We start from the raw sequence: 25,220 nt of genomic DNA, 5'->3' as shown, positions 1-25,220 counted from the left end.
ATTAGATTGTTGGAAAGAGATTATCATCTAATTAAAATTAGAGGGTCTCAGAATAACGACGCTGAATTAAGCATTTCAAGAGTAAATGTTGTTACAAGCACAACTCATTTCTATTCTAACACTGAGTTTAGAAATTTTTTTTACCAAATTCCATCGTTGAGACCTTGAAAATCATAATTTTAGTCTTTTAGAAATACTTTTATGTTTTAATAACGTTTTTCAGAAATTTCAGAATTTAATAATTCTTTCAAATTTTAGATCTCTACTATTTGGCTTCTTTTTTTTTTAATCTTTTTCTATGTTTGTCTTATGTTTGCCATCGTTCAATCCTTACATATCCCCTGCATCAAAAAGTTTACTTTAATAATGCCATGACGTGCCTTCCGACCAAGTGGTCGTTCGTAAAGCCCAGTTTTACCCAACTAAATTTGTTCCTTATTATTTATCAATAAGCACATGCATGCATGGTCTGCAGAGAAAAGATACACGTATCTAGTTGCTTCGTTGGTCTGTGACAATATTCCAAAACAATTCCCTTTAGTTTCGGACACTAACCATCCCATAAAACGGACAAGACTTCGTGGCCCAACTAATTAAGAGAAAATTACAAATAATACTGCCCGTACATCTTAGTGATTTTGTGATTAACATTTAGTTCGTCCAATTTTTTTTATAATGAGACCCATCATATATGCCTATAACTTTTGTAGAGTCTGCTACTAAAACTATAAGCAAAACGAGAGGCCAAATTGCAAATCGTTTTAAGACAGAATGTTTAATCATAAAATCACTAGAATATACATTAGAATATAGTGTGTGATTAAAAAATTTCTCAAAGCATATGCTAATCCATTTTCTCGTGTACTAATTACCTCTCTTCCTCGTGGTTCTCAAAACGTGCCAAGGATTTCAAAACCACCAAAATTGATGCGATATGCTCTGCATCCAAAAGTGGTCCCGATGATGCTCACCCTGGACCCCTCTCTCTCTCTCTCAATTTGAAACAGAACTAATTAACAACGTGCGGTGGTGCTAAAGTGGCAACGAAGTTCAAGCGAAACATTCGTCTCCCTTTGTTAAAGTTCTGGTTAACTTCCCGTACGCTTATTCTTCGTAATGTATATATCATGTTCCGGCAATGCCAAAAAAAATCTGCTCAATTTACAAAGGATAATATAGTCAATTACATATATGATCATATTATAACTTTCTCAAATATAATAATATATGATGTATGGCTACTATGGGTGAATATCGATCGGATTAACTCCGACTCTACCCACTATCTAACTCGATTCGAATTAGATTCGGATAAATATTTTCTATCCGATCCGGATATGGATTTGGATACGATTAGGATTTTAAAAATAAACACAGATATGAATTTAGATACGGATCAGATATAAGTTTTTGGATATGGATTCGGATATCGAATATTCGTTTACTTGCATATTTTTTGAATGATTTATAGATTTTAGTTTGCTTTATTTAAATAGTGAATATTAATATTGTTATTAATGATGTGTTATATATATTAGATTTTATAATTGATAAATTGGTAACTAAACAAAGTTAGTCATAATATACTCTCTAGTTTTTACTATATGAGTTGTGGCATAATATCTTTATAGGGTTTGGAAGATAAATAAAGTTGGTGCGGCAAAGATTGAAGTTTGTTTGAAAATTGTTCAAAACGTTTTTAAAGCCTATTTGAAGTTTGTTCAAAATTTATTCGAAGCTTGTTTGAACAACTTCGAATGAATCTTACTCAAGAGCTCTAGAAGATAAAGCTGAGTAGTTTGTTCGAAGCTTTTTCTAAGTTGTTCGAATAAGATTTGCCTGAGAATTTTAGAAATCATTCAAAGTAGTTTTTAATGGGCTTGTTTGAACCTATTCGAATATGTCAAGAAAAGTTTCCTTTTTCTGTCCAGATTAGGGTTTGAAAACCCTATCTTTTGGGAGTCTATAAAAGGGAAAATCTTAAAGAAAGGAGACACCACTCCCGGAGGCCAAAAATATCTTGGTGATCATTCAAAGGAAGAGTTGGGGAGCTTAATGTTTATCTTATTAGAGTTCCATAATATTAAAAATTCCATTTGATATTGTCTCAAGAGTTAAAAGACAAGCTTATAACCTTAAGAGTCACCAAGGTCTGGTACCAAGCACTGAAAGCGAGCATTGAGGGGGAGTCAAGCAAAATGCCATCAAAGGGATTCTGGGTAATGATAATCAGATTGTAACTATTTTATAACCGTTGTTTTTATAGTTCTTGGTCTGATCTTACATAAGAGACCTGTGGTTTCTTTATCCTTGGTTGATAATGGGTTTTTCCAAGTTAAAATTGTTGCATTTGTTTGTGCTTGTGTTTCGGTATTCTAGCTGCCACTTATTTTTCTAAGTGACAGATCTTTGAGAGGTAATTAAATATTTTTCAATTGGTATTAGAATGGGTCATCCTAGGATTAATCATTCTCATTTTGATTAAAAAGGGTGAGATTTTAAGTTTTGTGCTATGTTGCTTAAACCATACTTGTTGATTTAGAACTCTAGTTATGTTGCATACAAAGTGTTTGTGTTAATTTTTTGTAGAGTTCTCTATTATTTTTGGGCTTTGAAATGAACTCATTCACTCTTATTTATTTGATCTATTGTGTTTCTTATTTCCATATCTTAGATCATTCTAGTTCATATGCATCCTTATGCTTGATTTCATGCATGACAAGTGTTTGTCATAATTCCTCATAGAGTTGGATATCATCTTTGGGTCCTCTTTTGCTTCACATAGTTTGTGCTTTGGGCATAATTTAGTTTTTTCTATTGTGTGCATTTATTTTGCTTCTTATTTTCAAGTATTTCCTATGCATCCTTTGAGACCATCATCTATAATATTTTATAATGATCATAAAATTTTGTCGATCAGTATAGATGATGAGCTTTGTAACAATTAGAAAAGGTTTCAAAATTTTGCACAAAAGTAAAATTGAACAAAAATCCAAATGAATCTCTCAAGATTCCAATTGCTAAAATCTCAAGGCCTAAGAGCAAAAATACAAGGGAAATAATTCAGTGTCTTGTTTATTAAGGCTTTAGATACAATGTGCAAGATTGCCTAAATATTAAAAAGAAAAGAATCAAGGGACTTATATTGCATTGCATTCATCCTTGTTACCATCTACCTATTCTTGTGAGATGTGTGTAGATGATGAACAAGATCTTGACTCCAATAATATAAGCTTCATGGATATTCAAGCCGCCTATTGATGCTTTCGTGATAGATCTTGCAAATTGAAGAAAGAAATTTAAAGCATGTAGGCAAACTAAAGAACTTGAAAAATGGAAATGATGAGATGAAAGAGCAGCAACACAAGTTGACCAATGAAGTGGAGCAACTTAAAAAATGAAAAGGAAAGCTTCAAAAAAGAATTTGAATATTTTTTCTTATCCTATTATGATGTCACGGATTTTATATAATTGGCTTCATAATTTTTATACATCAGATGCATGTCTTTTAAATATTGTTTTAGGACTTGTTGGCTAGCCTCTATAAATATGTAGATGGCACCTAACTTTACATTGCAATTAGATTCTTAATTTCTTACCTCCTATCTTCTCTCTAGACTCCTCCCTCATGTTTCTTCACCATCATTCTACCTCTACAGTTGGCAAGGTTTCTTCTGACTTCTAATCTCATTCGATTGTCGAGCACTTCATTTCTTTGTCTACTTCCCTTAATCACATCCACAATCCACCCTCATCTCCATATCCATCTATAACCCTAACGTCCACTCCACCCATCACCACCACCATCACCCACGTTATTCCGTATTTTCGTCTCTACTACAGTTCGAATTCATGAAGGGCATAAATATGAAAGTTGTAGATTAGGAAGATACGAATCCAACCCAATTAGTTTCATAATTTTCTAACTACTAGAGAATATCTGGCGAATAGTTTCCCACGATTGCGCAGACTGCTTCCTTCAATAAATTCAGATCTTCAGGAATTGTTCCGTAGCTGATCGGAGCTTGGTGGAAGTGCTTCAATAATTTCTGCCGCAAACCATTATTTGTCGGCACCCGAATGCATTCATGGTCTAGCAGCAAATCGCCTTTGCTTTCCCACTCTGGATGGTGCTTTGGATCATCCATCACCTGCTGCAACAATCTTAAAATATCTGGGTTAGATGTACATGCATACTTTAGCTTGTCAAGGAAGGGGAGGGTAGGAGAAGAATAGGCTACAAGCTCGGCGATATTAGATTGGCGCGATAGTGCATCTGCCGCTCTATTTTCTATTTTTTTGTTGTATTGGAATTCATAATTATACCCTAGCAATTTTGTGACCCATCTTTGCTGTGTCGGAGTGTGTATATGCTGTCTCATAAAGTATGGAAGGCTCGTTTGATCGGTTCGTATAATGAATCGTCTACCGATCACATAAGGCCTTCACTTTGTCATCGCATGCAGAATTGCTAACATCTCTCTCTCATAAGCCGATATTTGCTGAGATTTTTATGATAAAGCCTTGCTAAGATAGGCAATTTGATGTCTTTCCTACATTAGTACAGCTCCTATGCCAACACCCGATGCATCACTGATACACTTAGTTAGGATCTTTTCTTATTATATTAGGTGTTTATTTTCATTAAAATAAAATTCCTATAAGTCGCGTTCGAACGCTTTTGTGAACGCCCATGTTCGAACGCCTTGTGAACGCTCGCGTTCGAACGCTTGTGTCGCATTCGCAAATCCAGAGAATGGGCTTTTTGAGTGCATTCAAACGTGATCGGGCATATTCGAACGTGATCGGGCTGTTCGAACGTGATCGATGGGAATCCTCTAGAGTTAGGGTTTCATATTATTTTAGGACTTGTTGGCTAGCCTCTATAAATATGTGGATGGCAACCAACTTCATTATGCTATTAGATTCTTGATTTCTTGCCTCCTATCTTCTCTTTATACTCATCCCTCCTCCCTTTTCACCATCTTTCCACATCTATCGTTGGCAAGGTTTCTCCTCGCTTCTAATCTCCTTCGTCTGTCGAGTCACCCCTCTTCTTTGGAATCTCGACCACTTCGTTTTCTTCATCTAATTCTCTTAATCACTTCCACAATCCACCCTCATCTCCATACCTATCCATAACCCTAACATCCACTCCACTCATCACCACCACCATCACCCACATTATTCCGTTCGTATCCGAGCTTTAACAAATTGGTATCAAAGCTCATCAATGAGACCATTTCTCTCTCTTCTAGTGTTTCGTCAATATTTATGAGGCACTAAATGACAGAAGAGCAAAGTTAGACGAAAAACAGGGAAAAATCTCAAGTGCAATGGAAACTGAAATGGACCTAATTGACCAAATAAAAAACTAGATGTATTTTTCATGCAAAAAACCCTAAAATGAAATTAAAAAAAAAATTAAAAGAAATTTTTTTTCCAAATTTTATATAAATTGTTGTAGTTCTTGATTTAGATACAAATTGGACATGACCAACCCATTTCAAATTGGATCATTTTCTATTTTAGTTTTGTAAAAATAAGACGACTTTTGGCGGGTGCGTTCGAACGTGATCGAAGAGCGTTCGAATGCCTGCACAGCGTTCGCACATATAGAGCACCTTTCTTGGCCTTTCGAACGCGACTGAAGTGCATTCGAACATGACGTTCAAACGCTTGCATAGTATTCACAAATACATAACCCTATTTTTGACTATTCAAACGTGGTAGAAAGGTGTTCAAACACTTATCGGTTAAATTATTTTGTATTAGGTTTGTTTAGTGTTTTTGGGTCATTGACTAGCCTCCAAATATATGAAAAAGTAGCCACCTTGGAATTATTGATTATTGGAGCTTTTGTTTTGCATCTAGGCTTGAGCCAACCTTCTCTCACAAACCTTGGTACTCATGGCACAAACGATGTTTGAGATCAAGGCGACCCTTGTGGACATGAACCAAAGTCGTCTAGGGCATACACCAGATCATACCAACCGTGGGGAAGGTAATCAAGGCAGCACCCCGCCTAGAAACAACGAGGAAGAACTAGCTAGGGCAACCGCTTTTGTGGCTCCACCACCAGTTGCTGCCCAACCAGATTGTAACGCCCCTGCCCAGCATAGGCACGTGCATGCCCATGCGCTCACACTGCACGCACGGCGCACGGACAAGTCGGGCGGGGCCCGTCACACACAGATACACTCCTATGCATATATAATCATCAAATAATACATATTAACATATTCATACTCACATAATCCAACACCAAATAGATCATACTATCAACCAAATAAATCTATTAATATATGAATAACCAAGTCTATAATAATATACACTATACTACTACCTAATCTGGCAGGACCCACATAGGCCACAACAAACCATCAAGATACAACTAAACAACTGATACCCGAGTGCACTATAATCTCACATGTACTATACAAATCATCATCTAATATAATAAAGTACAAATATAACAAACAACGATACAACTCAATTTCTATACAACTATTATCTATACCGTCTCGCACTTATAGCTCACATCATCCAACTAACATATCTTCTTGGGATATCTCAAGTGAATAGACCTTACCCCGAATTAGTGATGCCAAACAGAGTCATGAGCAAAAGGCTCAATGAATAGAAATAAAGAGAGTCATGAGCAAAATGCTCAGTGAATAGACCTTACCCCGAATCAGTGATGCCAAACAGAAAGTAAATCATGTACTGGATAATATAAATCAGAAAGAGCATCATGTCATGAATGAGTATATGAATGTATCCTTAATAATATATAGATGAAAAGTAGATAACATCTCATAACTGATAAAAGTATATAATCCTCGACAATGAATAAACAAATCTCCATATCATATGATCATCATAACTCTCTCTCCAATATGACACAAGATGCATACCGACCATGATCATGCTATGATATCAAATGCAACCATATATAATGTATATTAACCATTCGATAATCAGGCAATCAAATGATAATGAAATCATATGTATTTCTCAACATCTTAGTCATCAATGTCAGCTCTATATGTCATCATCATACTAGACCACTATGCATAGTCAACACTGGTACCCGATCTCAACATCATGCCCAAAGGCTCAAAGCATACTCCGCCACCCGCAAGAGTATCTCAAATATAACCATACCTTGCCACCCGCTATGGTATCAACATCCATCCAGACCGGGCACCCTTCTAGCTAATAGAAATCTTGTGAGGATAACTTGCCACATATGCCTTGGCGAACGGCGTGTGTCCGAATGTCTGCTGCGCACACAGACTAATGACCTCGGACGTAAGGCCAATAGGATCGCGACTATGTTAAGCGATCAATCATCCACCAAGCGCATCCTAACCCTCGTGATACGATCTGCCCTTAGGCTAAGGTTCAATCTCTTCCAATTCCCTGATTTGGATTGGATCTAGCATAGAACTTTAAAATAAGATCCCAAATTATATTGTCGTTGGATCGATGTGAAATTTTTATATGTTGTAGCCCTAGAAAAAAGATTTCCAAAAAATCTAGCTTTAGGTGAATTGGATGTGGGGATCCCGAGATATCGTCCAATTAGTGGACGAAGGTCAGGGTGGTCTGTTTTGGATCCATGGATGGAGGCACGTGATCCTAGGTGATAGTGGTTGAAGGTGGACCGGCGTTAATGGGGTGGCACCGGTGAAAAGTGGTGGTGGAAGGGTTATGGTTGATGGAAGGGTTAGGGTAAGTGTTGGATAGATTGGAAGAAGGGGGAGGAGAGGGCCGCCCCTAAGGGACTAGGGTGATTGGCTGGTCGAGGGAGGTTAGAAGCGGTGTCGCCGGGGATTGAAAAAATAGGAGCGAAGAAGACGAAGGAGGCAAGGCAAAGCTCAATTCTCAATAATCAATAATCACTTTGGTTGCCATCTACATCCTTTTAGAGGCTAACCAACAACTCAAAATTAACCCTAACAATACAATTTTCGCCGACCGTGTTCAAACGCGCCCGACCGCTTTCGAACGCACCAAGTTCGCTCTTCTCTAGATTTGTGAATGCGATGCAAGCGTTCGAACGCGCCTATTTCCCACTTCTCTGGATTTGCGAACGCGATGCAGACGTTCACAGTGCATTCAAATGCACAATGCACACTCTTTACCCACGTTCACAACCCTGTTCACAATCATGTTCGAACTCACTCCACCCGCATTCGAACGCGACTTACAGAAAACTTATTTTCATGGAAATTAAACACTAAAATATGAAACAAAGACACTCCTAAAGTGAATCTATACTCGAGACAACATCAGTGAAGTCCGAATCGTATCAATCCACCACGCTTCCGCAACCTTATCCTCAAGGTTTGAAATTTGGAAAGCGATCCATGATATCTGACTCTAGCTCCCATGTAGACTTGTCAGTAGGTTTGCCCAGCCACTCAATCAGCACTTCAGTCTCTAATCTAGACCCATGGCGTCTTCTCCTACGGCCTAAGACTCAGACCAGCTCAGTGGAGCCATCTTCCTCCATTTGTTCGGGTAAGGCCGAACCCACCACATGGTTAGGCCCGATCTGGGCCTTCAATGCCGATACATGGAAGACCGGATGTATCTTGGTTCCCTCAGGTAGGTCCAACCGGTAAGCTACTGGATCGATTCGTTGTAGCGCTCGGTACAAACCATAGTACTTGTAACCTAACTTTTGGTTCAAAATTGGCCTCAATGTGGATTGTCGATATGGTTGAGCTCGAACGAACACCAATTGATACATCTCAAATTCTCGCTCACGTCGGCCTTTGTCATGAGTTTGCTTCATGCGGTTTTGGGCTGTGGCTAAGTGAGTCTTGAGCCGTCTCAATGTTTCATCTCGATTAGCAAGCTCCAAGTCAAGCTCATAAACCGCCTCAAAGGGGTTCATGCCGATGCTAGAGTGATGAACGGTATTGTATGACCACTCAGCCCATGGAAGGAATTTGACTCAATCCTTTGGTTGGCCCGCCACAAAGCATCGCAAGTATTGCTCTAGTCCGCGATTCACCACCTCGGTTTGGCCATCCGTCTCGGGGTGATAAACTGAACTAAGGTTGATTTGAGTCCCTTGTAATCTGAAGAACTCGGACCAAAACTTACTGATGAAGATGCGATCCCGGTCTGACATGATCGTCCTAGGCATCCCATGCAAGCGTGCCACTTCCCGAATAAAATTTTTAGCAACCCTTTTCGTTGAAAACGGGTGAGACAATGCTATGAAATGAGCATATTTGCTCAATCTATCCACCACAACAAACACCACCGATTGTCCTCGAACCTCCGGCAGCCCCTCGATGAAGTCCATGGAGATATCCTCCCAAATACACTCCGGTATAGGTAGTGGTTGCAGCAGCCTGCTAGGCTTGAGTGCCTCCGATTTGACTCGTTGGCAGATTTGACATTCACGCACATACTTCTTCACGTCCGTCTTTATCGCTGTCCATGTACAGTTTTGGGCCAGCCACTTGTAAGTACGTAATACCCCTTCATGACCTGCTATAGGAATATCATGGAAGTGTGCTATCAATAGTCTCCGTAGCTCTTCATTCCAGGGTACCTTGATTCGCCCGCGCTCTAGTACTAACCTATCGTGCTCCTCGCGCTCGGGGTGGCTTGAGGGGTTCTCTCTTAACTCCTCCATGAATCAGACTAGATCACTATCCTCTGCACTGGCTCTCCGTAGATCTGAGAAGAAAGGAAAGGTGGGTGCCGAGAAAGAAGCAAGCTCCCTTGCGTCCCTTTTGTTTGGAAGTTCAAGCAGCGGTTTACTTTCATCCAGTAGCACTCTCTGGTCATTCCTCCAAAATGTCAATGTGAGGCTTGTAAAATCAAATATCACGGGCCCCAAGCTTTGAAGCCATTGGGTCTCCAAAACAATATCGGCACCTTACAAGGCCAACGGATAAAGATCCAATGTGAAAGTTTGGCCTTGCACCTTCAATTCCACACCTCCATAAATAGAATCCGCTTTCAATGTGGTGCCATCTCCAATCGTCAAATCGAACCCTTCTGTGGGTTCCGACTCGAGCCCAATCTTCTTAAGGAGCCTCTTATCAATGAAGTTGTGGGTGGACCCAGTGTCGATCAAGATTCTCACTATAGATGTCTTGATTACACCGTTCACCTTCAATGTCCTTGGTGCGGCTGTCCTGGAATAGGCGTGGAGGGATATCTCGGCTATCATGTCCTCCACGGTTTGCTCCTCAGCTTCTTCTCCTTGATGTCCAGCCACACCTGCATTTTCAACTGTAAACTCATCCTTAGCCTCCTCTAATGTATCGATTAGCATCACCGATCCCATTGGTTTAGTGCAGCAATGCCCGGGTACAAACTTCTTATCACAATGAAAGCATAAGCCCTTGACCCTTCGTTCCTCCACTTGAGTAGGTGTGAGTGCTCGTCCCAGACCTCTAGGTGCGTACTTCACATCTTGGGATTGCTTCAAGGGTGCTCAAGGAGGTACCACTACAGCAACAACTCTTGGTACTCCAGTGATGTTTCCTACCGCTATGGTTGGTTGAGCTTGATTGCGGCTTCCTTGACTCATCCAACTCTGTTTCAGATGTATCTTCATGGCCCTATGTTTGTCTTCCATAAGCACCGCATTTTTGAAGGCCTCCTTTAAGGTCCTAGGCCTTAAAGCCCTCACATCGGCTTGCATGTCACCCCGCAGCCCGGAGATGAAGGTGCTGCAAAGTTGCTGATCCATCCATGGTGGATGACATCGGCTACTAATCCTCTCAAATTCTTCTTGGTATGCCACAACTGTAGTCTTTTGTACTGTCTTTGAGATGAGAGCATCAAAGTCTTCATACCCCGACGCTCCAAATCGTCGTGTGATATTAGCACAAAATTTAGCCCAAGTTTCGATAGCCTCAATGGCATTGGCTGCTCGAAACCAATGAAGTGCCGCATCCTCAAGGTGGAAGCTCGCAAGTGTCACCTTGTATTCTTCTGCTGTATCTTGGTATGCAGAGAATTGCTCCGCCCTATACAACTAATCGATCAGATCACCACCTTTGAACTTGGGGAATTCGAGATGCACGACTTGTCCACGGATGCTGTTGTCTCCTTCCAGATTATGTCCAAGTCCTTGTCTAACCAGGGGAGGATGCACCGTGAAGGGTTGATGATCCCTCCTTCGGTTTTGATTAACTCGCTGTGGTTCCGGATCATATTGACCCGCCAACGGATCTTGATCTCTAAGGTGGTCTCCATAGTGGTTCGCTCGTCGGCGGTGGGTTCAAGGGGGTCGACTCACGTCGTGGGGTCGATAGTGCGTTCCTGTTCGCCATTGCTTCCCGTGTCACCCATAGTCCCGACATCATCTCCATCATCATGATGAAAACCTAACTATAATTATATCTTGATTAATTAGAGATTACTTTATAAAATAATAAATAAATACATAAGCCTAGTATTTTATTTGTTACAAAAATAACAATATATAATAAATTATTAGAATTACTTAAAATGTATATCATAAGAATATTAGAATATAAATCTAATAATTTATAATTTACAAATCTATCTATTAATCTAATATACATATAAGTAAATAAATAAATATAAGTATTACCTATATTTATGTGTAATAGTTTATAACCTAATTAATCATTAATTAATTATAATTAACAATAATCATATTGATGAATATATATTATTATTAAAATAAATAATGTTTAAATCTATTTGTATTAATTAAGACAGAAATACCTAAATAAATAAATAATAAAATAAAAAAGAATAAGGGATTACTAGTACTAGTGCTGGGCTTGGCCCAGCACTGGCATGCTACAGTGCTGGGTCGAGCCCAGCACTAGTGTAGAAAAATAAGAAGAGAAGAGGCAACTGAGGAAGAAGAAGTAGAAAGGAAGAAGAAAGAAGAAGGAAGAAGAAAAGAAGAAGAGAAGAGAAGAAGGGGAGGAAGAGGAAGGAGGTGCGGACCCGGGCCGGCGGGGAGGGCACTGGCCGTTGCTGGCCAGCCAGTGGCCGGCCTCTCGCCGGCGGCTCAGCTTCGATGAGCCAGAGGTTGGGGCAAGAAAGAGAGAGGGAGAGAGAGAAAGAGGAAGAAAAGGAAAGAGAGGGGGAAATAAGGGATCTCACTGGCGGTGACAGCTTCAGGGGAGGTGGCGGCAGGCCGACGTCGGCAACGAAGAGAGGAAGCAGTGCGAAAGAGAGTAGAGAGAGTAGAGTGAGAGAGAGACTGAGAGAGAGAGAGAGATAGAGAGAGAGAGAAATTTAAACAGAGAGGGCAGGCGGTGGAGGAGGGGTAGCGGCGGCATAGGGGCCCGCCGCTGCCAGCTGGCCGTAGCCGGTCGACTGCAACAGTGGCAGTGGGCGTGTGGCGCCCTACCACGCAAGCTACATGAGCAACTTGCATGGGCACGAGGCTGGCCATAGTGTGGCCGGCCACGTCGTGCCCAAAAACTTTAAATTTTTTTTTAAATCTTTTATTTATTTATTTATTTTTCCTTTCTTTGTGTCTCGTATTTATTTATTTTATATATTATTATTATTATTATTATTTTATTATTTTATTTTTTTCTAGGTTATTACATTATTTATTATTATTATTATTATTATTATTATTATTATTATTTTTTATTTTATATTTTTTTCTGGGTTATTACACAAATCGTCGGCCTCCTCCTCATGATCATCATCGAAGACGTGAGGAGTATCCCTTACCACAGGATCAGATCCAATAAGGACCGATCTTGGCCGCACCATGGCAGTAATGTGTCGAACCGCAATGGCGCCGCACTGAATTGATGCCCTTGCATCCGAAGGTTCCCATGGCCCTATACCCAGAGGAGGAACCTTAGGAGGAGTGGGAGGAGCCCCCATATCAACCAAAAGTCCAGCAACATGAGTTGCTTCACCGAGAATGCGAGAACGTGATCAAATGCTAGAACCCAAACCATTCGAGTTGATTTTCCTAAATTCAGCGGAGGCAACCTGTTGGATTGGATCTATAGGACGGAGCAATTCTTCACCTATCATGGGACACTTGACCACCAAAAGGTGCTTCTAGCCTCATTCCAGCTTGAAGACATAGCGGTGAGGTGGTTTCAAGACACACATCGCGCACACGCTTTCACTATTTGGGAGGAGTTTTCCGATGCACTTTGTGTGCGTTTTGGGCCTTCTGACTATGAAGACTTCCAAGCCACCTTGATGAAGCTAACCCAAAAGACCCCTATAAGAGCCTATCAAGAGGAGTTTGAAAGAATTAGCAATTGAGTCCACGGGTGATCGGACTCTGCTCTCATAAGCACCTTCGTCTCTAGGCTTCGTCGTGATATCCAAGTAGAAGTCAAGGCGACTTGTCCTAGTACCTTGTTGGAAGCCTTCTTAGCGGCTCAAATGATAGAAGAGAGGATACGGGAGTAAAGGTGACACACCAACCAATGTGGGACACCAACGATGTGCGCTTCAACCCTAGACCGCCGGTCTCAGGTGTGGCGTGTTCAGTGTGGGTTCGGCCAAACCCTAGTCGGCCACCCCCACCATGGACAGCCCCTGACCCTAGCGGACAGCCATGGTGATACGATCTTGCCTCTGGCTATGGAGCTCTGATACCAAGTTTGATACGATCTCCCCTTTTGGGCTAAGATTCGATCTCTTCCAATTTCTTGATATGAACTAGATCTGGTATGGAACTTTGAAATAAGATCTCGAAATATGCCGCCATCAAATCAACGTGAAATTTTTCTATGTTGTAGCCCTAGAAAAGAGCTTTCCAAAAAATCTAGTTTTAGGCGAATCGGATATGGGGATATTGAGAGATCGTCCGATTAGTGGACGATGGTCAAGGTGGTCTGTTTTGGATCCGTGGATGGAGGCATGTGATCCTAGGTAATGGTGGTTGGTGGAGTACCGGCGTTAATGGGGTGGCACCGGTGAAAAGTGGTGGAGGAAGGGTTATGGTTGATGGAAGGGTTAGGGCAAGTGTTGGATAGATTGGAAGAAGGGGGAGGAGAGAGCTACCCCTAAGGGATTAGGGTGATTGGCCGGTCGAGGGAGGTTAGAAGCGGCGTCGCCGGGGATTGAGAGAATGGGAGCGAGGAAGATGAAGGAGGCAAGGCAAAACTCAATTCTCAATAATCAATCCTGACTTTGGTTGCCATCCACATCCTTTTAGAGGCTAACCAACAACTCAAATTAACCCTAACAATACAATTTTTGCCGACTGCGTTCGAACTCATCCGACCGCGTTCGAACGCAGTGCATTCGAACTCATCGAGTTCGTTCCTCTGGATTTGCGAACGCGATGCAGGCGTTCGAACGCGCGATCGAACGCACCTATCGGTATTTGCGAACGCGATGCAGGCGTTTACAGTGCGTTTGAACGCACAGTGCACTCTCTTCACCTACATTCACAACCTCGTTCACAAACTGCGTTCGAACTCACTCCACCCGCGTTCGAACGCAACTTACAGAAAACTTATTTTAATGGAAATTAAACACTAAAACATGAAACAAAAACACTCCTAGAGTGAATCTATGCTTGAGACGATGTCGGTGAAGTCCGAATCATATCAATCCACCACGCTTCCGCAACCTTGTCCTCAAGGTTTGAAATTTGGGAAGCGATTTTTGAACTCTGACTCCAGCTCCTCCATGGTATGATCTTCTGCATTGGTTCCCCACATATCTGAAAATAGATGAAATGTTGGTGCTAAAGAAGAGGTAAGCTCACTTGTGTCTGGTTGGCGCGAAAGGGCATCAGCCACTCGATTCTCGATCAGCAAGTTCCAAGTCAAGCTCGGTCCTATCCGTCGTCGCGAGTCTATCGTAGGCACACAAGACAGGGGGAGTGCGACCATAACCGCCTCAAAGGGGTTCATCCTCAGTCGAGCTTGGATACTTGTACTCCTACTAGCCCAAGGTGGAATTCGGGTCCATCTACATTGAGTCCACTTGGTCTCGGGTGGTCGAACCACTTGACTCAATGTCAGTTCAGCAATAGAAATCTAGTGCATCTGATTGCGCTCGGGAGGTCGAGTTAGATGCAGTTGGTGGATCCGGATTAGGTCCTCCCATAGAAACTTCTAAGACAAGTTTAATTAAGTCATAGAAGTCTTTAAGGTATATCCTAGTTCGAGTCATTTAGTCCTTTAAAGGTAGTCCTAGTAAGACTCATTGTATCTAACCGCTCTATATAAAGGAGTTCAGTATCCTTTGTTCAAGAATCTATTGAATCCAAGCATTGAAAAATTATTTTAGCCTTAAGTTTGTCTTAAAAGTAAGAGTAAGATAATGTAAGAATAGAAGTACATTAATCTCTTTTCTCCATGACCTTCACCCATTTACTCTCTCCACTGCACTCCATCTTCTTCCTTCACCAATACCACTGGCATCATTCCTCCTATGACCAAAATCCACCACCTTCCACCATCTCCATCAATCATCATTAACCCTAATCGAAGCTTAGACTCCCTTGTTGCGGATTGACCCTAATTGGTCCATAACAATTTGGTATCAATGCTAGCATATCCTTGTACCAAATGACAATCACTTGAGGGATGTCAACGCAATTGGCCGAGTAGACTTCCATGGCTAGGGATCCACTCGACAATGACCAGTGTGGCACCCTTAATCAACACCTTACCGATAGAACTGCTGACTCCACCTCCGTTGACTTCTCAACCATAGGTGCTATAGGCCTTGCTGGCAAGCCAGGTAACCATAGCGGAGATGATGATAGATCTCCATGAGATCCGCAAAGCACTAATGCATGAAAATCAACTGTACTGGTAGGTGGCTAAACCGTGGCAACCCATGCACACTACGATCTTACAAATTAGATTTGGACCAATTTAGATGTAAAAAAGTTATGACAATTTTTACAATGTAGCCTCATGAGTTTACAGATCTAATAATTTTCGTTTCACAAAAATCCGATATTGGGATGAAAAGTTAAAAATAAAAGAGTGAAGAAAGGTTAGAACAAGGCAGAATAATAATTATCCGACGTTGCGGCAGTCATTGGAGGGTGACGGACAACCAAGGGTGGTGGTGGATAGCCATAAGGTAGGGTGGCTGCTTGAGGAAGATAGTAGCTAGGGTTTGGAAGATCGAAAGGCTTCTATAATTATAATCTACTCTTACAGAAATAAGGACGATCTAACGACTACAGTAAAAGATAAATACGAGATAATAAAAATAACTTAACTCAATGATCATTGCACGATGATAATTAACATATGTCCACTCCTACTTATAGGAGTAAAAATTTTAGCGAATTGGATTCACATACGATTTATCCGCTTTATTTAAAATTTAAAATCATAAGATAAATCTAACTAATTAACTCAATTTAACTTGACTAACTTAATCCATGTGATTGGATCTTAACATACCATGGTTGAACGAGGGGCACATGGAACTAGTTTTAGATAGAAACACCCTTAGGATTAGGGCAAACTCACACATTAGGTGCATACACTAAGGTCCGATCTCACCAAAGGGTGAGCAACAAGATGACACACCACTAGCTGAAACCACACCTCATCATATGGCTATGGCTTGGTCTGATCTAATGGCGTTTAGGGCTTCGATAATACTACCTACAGCTTTGGTTTGGTCCGAACCAGATTAAGCTAGCCCATGGCCTAAAACTGCATGGACTAGGACTTGACTCGAACCACTCATAGCTGAGATTTAACTCGAGCTACAACAACATTGGTAGACTTTGGCTTGAATAAGTGAGCCCTAAAGCAAAACCTATTATAGGGCCCTCCTTTTCATGGCAGATAGGATCTACAGCAGAGGACGCAAAGGTCAAGATGGCAAGCTTTCACCTCCAAGGAACAGCACTACATTGGTATAGATTGGTTATTCGTGGTGGAGAATTTATCTGTTGGGCTAACTTTTGTAGGAGGATTACACGCAGATTTGGGACAGTGGCATATGAAGATTTTACTGCCACATTAAACAAGATGGTTCAGAGGATGATCGTATTGAAGTACCAAGCTGAATTTGAAAGAGTTAGTAGTTATTGTGAGTCACCATGGCCCGAACCAACATTGATAAGCACATTTATTTTAGGGCTGTGAGAGGAGATACAAGCGGATGTTCATATTCTTTGTCCAACCACTCTTGAGGAGGCCTTTGAGAAGGTCGTGAGGATGGAGAAAAAACAAAAGACTCTTAAGATGGCAGTAAAAATAAGTTAGGGCAACTGAGATGGGCAATTTGCACTTAGAACTCTAGCTGGAAATTCTACGGGTTCAAAAAACAATAGCTGTGAGCACTAGACCACGACCACCTTTGAGACCTTCTTCCGATGTTAGAGGAGGCACAAGACCACCCATTCGAACTCTCACACCTGCCCAGATGGAGGAGCAAATAGCGAAGGGCCTTTGCTTCCGATATGATGAGCATTTCACCCCTAGTCATTGGCGTTCCAAACCGATTGAGAGTGTGATTCTCATTGACGGTTTTAAGGAGGATGATGAGGTTGTTGATGATGGAGAGTATCCAGAGGAGGTCTATGAGGTGGTGGTTGAGGAGGGCGCAGATGTTTTGAGATTGTAGCAGGAGGTGTTGGATGATCTGGAGTGCCATACAAAGTTGGAGAACCGAGGCGGTTTGCTACTGGACCGCAGATGCATTCGGGTGCCCGCAAAAGATAGATTGTTGTAGAAATTGTTGGAGCACTTCCACCAAACTCCAAAGGCTGGTCATGAGGGTATCATGAGAACTTATAGGAGGATATTTCAGAGTTGCACGTGGCCTGGATTGAGGCAAGATGTGAGGAGTTTTGTTCGTGCTTGCGAATTCTGTCAAAGGGCTAAAATAACCATATTGAAACCGGCCGGATTACTTTAGCCTTTACCTATACCGAACCATGTTTGGGAAGACATTTCTATGGATTTCAAAAAGGGTCTTCCACTGGTATGTGGTTATTCTGTTATCTTTGTGGTGGTTAACAGATTGATTAAGTATGCGTAATTTTTGGCGTTGTCACATCCATTTTCAATCAAGTTAATGGCTGAAATTTTTGTTAAAGATATTGCTCGGTTACCTGGCATGCCACACACGATTGTCTCGGATCGTTATTATGTATTTGTGAGCGACTTTTGGATAGAATTTTTCAGATTATAGGGGACTCGATTGAACTTTAGTTCGGCCTACCATCTATAGATGGATGGCCAAAAGGAGGTGGTCAATCGAGGCATTAAGTAGTACTTGAGGTGCTTTGTTGGAGAGATATCGAGACGATGGTTTGAGCTCTTACCGTGGGCAGAGTAGTCTTACAACATCACCTACTATAGCAGTATTGACATGATTCCATTTGTGGTGGTGTATGTGTAATGCCTCCTCCTAGCATAGGCACGTGAATAACCACGCACCCACACGGCACGCGCGGCGCATGCGACAGGTCGGGCGGGGCCCGTCACACATAGATACACTCCTGTGCACATATAATCATCAAATAATACATATTAACATATTCATACTCACATAATCCAACACCAAATAGATCATATTATCAACCAAATAAATCTGTTAACATATGAATAACCAAGTCTACAATAATATACACTATACCACTACCTAATCTGGCAGGACCCACACAGACCACAATAAACCATCAAAATACAACTAAACAACTATACCCAAGTGCACTATAATCTCACATGTACTCTACGAATCATCGTCTGATACAATAAAGTATAAATATAACAAACAACGATACAACTCAATTTCTATACAACTATTATCTATACCGTCTCACACTTATAGCTCACCTCATCCAACTAACATATCTTCTCGGGATATCTCAAGTCGCTATCACGTACTACAAATCTGAGAGAGTTAGAAAAGAAATAAGAGAGTCATGAGCAAAATATTCAGTGAATAGACCTTACCTCGAATTAGTGATGCCAAACAGAGAGTAAATCATGTACTAGATAATATGAATAAAAAAAGCATCATGTCATGAATGAGTATATGAATGTTTTCTCAATAATATATAAATAAAAAGTAGATAACATGTTATAACTGATAAAAGTATATAATCCTTGATAATGAGTAAACAAATCTCTATATCATACTATCATCATAAGTCTCTCTCAAATATAAACCATCAAGATACAACTAAACAACTGATACCCGAGTGCACTATAATCTCATATGTACTATACAAATCATCGTCTGATATAATAAAGTACAAATATAACAAACAACGATACAACTTAATTTCTATACAACTATTATCTATACCGTCTCGCACTTATATCTCACCTCATCCAACTAACATATCTTCTCGGGATATCTCAAGTCGCTATCACGTACCATAAATCTAAGAGGGTTAGAGAGAGTCATGAGCAACAGGCTTAGTGAATAGACATTACCCCGAATCAGTAATACCAAACAGAGAGTAAATCATGTACTGGATAATATGAATCAAAAAGAGCATCATGTCATGAATGAGTATATGAATGTATCCTCAATAACATATAAATGAAATATAGATAACATGTCATAACTGATAAAAGTATATAATCCTCGACAATGACACATGATGCATACCGACCATGACTATGTTATGATATCAAATGCAACTATATATGATGTATATTAACCACTCGATAATCAGGTAACTAGATGATAATGAAATCATATGCATTTCTCAACAACTCAGTCATCAATGTCATCTCTATATGTCATCATCATACTAGACCACTATGCACAGTCAACACCCGGTACCTAGTCTCAATATCATGCCCGAAGGCTTAGAGCATACCCCGCCACCTGTAAGAGTATCTCGAATATAACCATACCCCGCCACCCGCTAGGGCATCAACATCCATCCAGACTGGGCACCCTTCTAGCTGATAGAAATCTCGTGAGGATAACTCGCCACATATGCCCTGGCGAACGGCATGTGTCTGAATGTCTACTACGCACACAGACTAATGACCTCGGATGTAAAGCCAACAGGATCGTGACTATGTCGAGCAATCAATCATCCACCAAGTGCGTCCTAACCCTCGCGCCCACTCGGGTATCCTCATGCTTTCTATCAACTATCCTATCAATTACATTTCATGCTTTCCTTCTAAATGATAGATCATATTCATATATCCAGTACAATAATAAATCAATGTGATAGGAATTTAGGTGGAATAGGAATCAAGAGAAAATGATGCAATGTAGTCTCCAACCATGTAGTTAACACATGCATACTCATGCTAATCTATTACATGCATATTCATGCTACAGATCAACTGGACATAATCTTACAACAATATAATCATCTCTCATCATCTCTATTTATCATCATCATACTCATATCTAAGATCAGCTTAAGTATATGCATGATAAAATATGCTCAATTGTAATCATCTCTAGATAGAGTTATATAATCATGTTGGAGGTCAAAACATGCATATACATAATATAAAATATAACTTAATTTGAGAAAGGAATCTAGGGAATAAAACTACTCACCGTCTGATCAAAAGATACAAACCACTTATCTCTCACATTCGTTAGTTAACCGAGTGGCACTCATCGCTAGCAAGGTCCACGGGGTCTCAAATAAGGGGTTCGGGGTCTGAAAATATTTAAGTAGTATGAAGTTAGTCTTTCATCTAATTAAAATCCGTTTATGTATATGATGATTTAGAAGGTTTTAGAATTTCTACTTATCTTTATAACTAGCTAGATTTTTAATTACAGATAAAAATATAAATATAAATATAGATGAAAACCTAACTATAATTATATCTTGATTAATTAGAGATTACTTTATAAAATAATAAATAAATACATAAGCCTAGTATTTTATTTGGTACAAAAATAACAATATATAATAAATTATTAGAATTACTTAAAATGTATATCATAAGAATATTAGAATATAAATCTAATAATTATAATTTACAAATCTATCTATTAATCTAATATACATATAAGTAAATAAATAAATATAAGTATTACCTATATTTATGTGTAATAGTTTATAACCTAATTAATCATTAATTAATTATAATTAACAATAATCATATTGATGAATATATATTATTATTAAAATAAATAATGTCTAAATCTATTTGTATTAATTAAGATGTCTAAATCTATTTGTATTAATTAAGACAGAAATACCTAAATAAATAAATAATAAAATTAAAAAGAATTGGATTACTAGTACTAATGCTGGGCTTGGCCCAGCACTGGCATGCTATAGTGCTGAGCCGAGCCCAGCACTAGTGCAGAAAAATAAGAAGAGAAGAAGTAGCTGAGGAAGAAGAAGAAGAAAGGAAGAAGAAAGGAGAAGGAAGGAGAAGAAGAGAAGAGAAGAAGGGAAGGAAGAGGAAGGAGGTGTGGACCCGGGCTGGTGGGGAGGGCACCAGCCGCTTGGCTCCGACGAGCTCGCGCTCGAGGCAAGAGAGAGAGGGGGAGAGAGAGAGAGAGAGAGAGGAAGAAAAGGAAAAAGAGGGGGAAATAAGGGATCTCACCGGCGGCGACGGCGGCTGCTTTAGGGGAGGTGGCGGCAGGCCGACATCGGCAACGAGGAGAGGAAGCAGTGCGAAAGAGAGTAGAGTAAGAGAGAGACCTAGAGGGAGATAGATAGAGAGAGAGAGATTTAAAAAGAGAGAGGGAAGGCGGTGGAGGAGGGGTAGCGGCGGCATCGGGGCCCGCCGCGGCTAGCTGACCGTAGCCGGTTGGCTGCGGCAGTGGCAGTGGGCACGTGGTGCCCCACCACGCAAGCTGCATGAGCAGCTTGCATGGGCACGAGGCCAGCCATAGTGTGGCCGGCCACGACGTGCCCAAAAACTTTTAAATTTTTATTATTTTTTTTATCTTTTATTTATTTTAATTTAATTTTTATTTTTCTTTCTTTTTGTCTCTTATTTATTTATTTTATACATTATTATTATTATTATTATTATTATTATTTTATTTATTTTTTTCTAGGTTACTACATTATTTATTATTATTATTATTTTTATTATTTTTTTTTCTAGGTTATTACAAATCACATCCATTACGCCACCATCTAACCAACGGTCAGTATTTTCCTTAGAACTTCTAATCTACATCTGATCGATGTGATTTCAGTTTTGTTGGATCTCTTACTTCAAGAGTAACAACCTATCAAAGATTTAGATCTATTGGACAGCTAGATCATCCCCAGGGAACTAGGACTACTCTCGAGTTTTATTGGCAACTTCATTAAGCTGGATCATAAAATATTCATAGAATATGTTCAAATAATATCAAACCAGTTAGAGAAGGTTGAAGACTTCCTTATCTATAACTTTCATATTCGGAGTTTTTGCAGATTCCATATCTATCTATGGTAAAATGAAGGGTTAATCTGAGACGATAAACAAGACTAGTTTAGTTAAATTTGTTTAGGACTTTTTTATTTAATCTTTATAAATAGGGCCTTATGGCTTGTATCTTAAGCATGTTTGGAATGAAAGATTAATTGGCATTTTCCCTATCCTGAATTTGGACCGAAGTCGAACTAAAAGAGAAAGAAAAAAAAAGAATCCAAAAAAAATCCCTAAATTTCGTATAGGATTACCCTAAATTCCTCCTTAATGTCCCTTATAATCCATCTTTCTCCAACCAACCAGCATTCTTTCTTCAACCCTTCTTTACAAAGAAAACCTTTTCTCCATCATGTGCGCTCAATTAGGATTGTGGAGAGGGGAAGTGCAACGGAGGTTGCTCCAAGGATCCCGCCACCTGATTCGATTGCAACTATGCAGGATATGGCCAATCTTATTGAGAAGCTCGTAGGTGATAAATCTACTTAGGTTGAATAAAAATGCTCAATCCAACTAGATAGGACATACCCATAATTTTTGGTGACATGCGAAAACCCAGCTTCAAAAAATATTTCTTGTATTGCCTTTACTCTGGTCTCTCTTGGGATTGACAAAACCTTCACGAATTGTGAAAACAATGAATTCCCCTTAGAAGCGTCAATAAAGTGAAGTGTATTTACTAGCATAATTAATGCATTATTGTCTCTCTACATTGATGTGCATATGATAGCATATTTTAATTTGATATTTTTATTAAGAATATTGAGTTTTTTAATATAGATATAATTTTTTTTTTCACTCTTGATAATGCTCTTACCACTTTTTGATTTTGTGTGTTTGATAGATCCCAAATTAGGACTTCTCTACTTCTAACTTCTGCAATCAATTAACTTCTGCAATCAATCTAAGGTGATAAGATGAATATGAATTGGATCAATGAATCAAGGTTCTTTTTTTATTAATTATTTATCCTAATATTTTAGATATTTACGCATTGTATTCTATTGATAATTTTGTTTACTTTCACTTAAAATTGTAGGTTAAGTGTAGCATACCTGAATGGTGTTGATGAATTCCTAAATAATGCATTTAAGAAAGTAGCTTAGAGTGGACTAATTCTATGTCCATGTATTAAATGCACTAATCATTTTTGGAGGAGTTGAGATGAAGTTAAAGAGCATTTAATATCTTACGGATTTTTAAATGGTTACATAAGTTGGATATTTCATGGACAAACAAATATGACATCAACATGGAATGAAGTAGATGCACATGATGATATAAATACAATGTAGTATGAAGCATTTATGTTCTGAAATCCAGTTGACAACGAGGATACACAAGGAAAACCTTGAGAAGTACCTAACACAAAGGTAAATAAATTTTATATGCTTGTGGAGATGCTCAAATGGAATTATACCCTGGATGCAAGACATTTAGCAAGCTTTCTTTTGTTGTTCATTTGTTTCATTTAAAGTGCTTGAATGAATGGTCCAATACTTCATTTACTGAGTTATTTAAACTATTGAAGAGGACACTGTCTAAGGGTGAGACATTATCTAACACATTCGACGAAACAAAAAAGATGATTTCTTACTTGGGTTTAGGATATGAGAAAATTCCTGCTGCCCAAATTTACATGTAAGGAGAAATCTAATAAATGTTCATGTGATAATTGTGCTGCATCTAGATCGAAGATGATACACTTAGTTAGAATCTTTTCTTATTGCATTAGGTATTTCTTTTTATTAAAATAAAATTCTTGTAGGTCACATTTGAATGCAGGTGGAGTCGTGTTTGAACGCTTGTGAACGCTTGTGAACCCTCGTGAACACCTTGTGAATACTTGTGAACGCCTTGTGAATGCGTTTGTAAATGCCCACGTTCGAACGACTTGAGAACGCCTGTGTCGCGTTCATAAATCCAGAGAAATGGCTTTTTGAGTGAATTCGAACATGATTGGGTACATTCAAACGCAATCGATGGGAATCTTCTAGAATTAGGATTTCATATTATTTTAGAACTTATTAACTAGCCTCTATAAATATGTGGATGGCAACCAACTTCATAATGCTATTGGATTCTTGATTTCTTGTCTCCTATCTTTTCTCTAAACTCCTCCCTCCTCCCTCCTCTCTCTTCACCATCCTTCCACCTCTACCGTTGGCAAGGTTTCTCCTCGCTTCTAATCTCCCTCGTCTATTGAGTCACCCTTCTTCTTTGGGATCTTGACCACTTCGTTTCCTTCGTCTACTTCCCTTAATCACTTCCACAATCCACCCTCATCTCCATACCTATCCATAACCCTAATATCCACTCCACCCGTCACCACCACCATCACCCACGTTATTCCCTGTTTTTGTCTCTTCTACAGTTCAAATCTATGAAAGGCGTAAATGTGAAAGTTGTAGATCAAGAAGTTATAAATCCAACCTAATTGGTTTCATAATTTTCGGCCTACCAAAGAATATCTGACGAATATTTTTCCACAATTATGTGGACTGCTTCCTATAATAAATTTAGATATTAAGAAATTATTCCGTAGACGATCTTTTGATTCCAGATCTTATCAATTTAGTATCAAAGCCTGTCATTTGGTATCAGAGACTATCAAATTGGTATCAAAGCTTATCATTTGGTATTAGAGCCTATCAAATTGGTATCAGAACCCATCAAATTAGTATCAAAGCCCATCAATTTGGTATTAGAGCTTATCAATTGGTATCAGAGCCCATCAAATTGGTATCGATGCCAGCCTATCAAATTGGTATCAGAGCAGACGAACCTCAGACATCCATTAATGGTTGAAACAAGGAAGATGACATTAACAAGGAGACCTATAGAGAACATATCGACAAGGAAAGACTTAATGCACGATGATCCTAATCGTGAGGCCGATTC

This window comes from Typha angustifolia, chromosome 1 (assembly GCF_048772165.1).
Source record: "Typha angustifolia cultivar Huaian chromosome 1, ASM4877216v1, whole genome shotgun sequence".
Lineage (NCBI taxonomy): Eukaryota > Viridiplantae > Streptophyta > Magnoliopsida > Poales > Typhaceae > Typha > Typha angustifolia.
Note: the sequence above shows the minus strand (reverse complement) of the source record.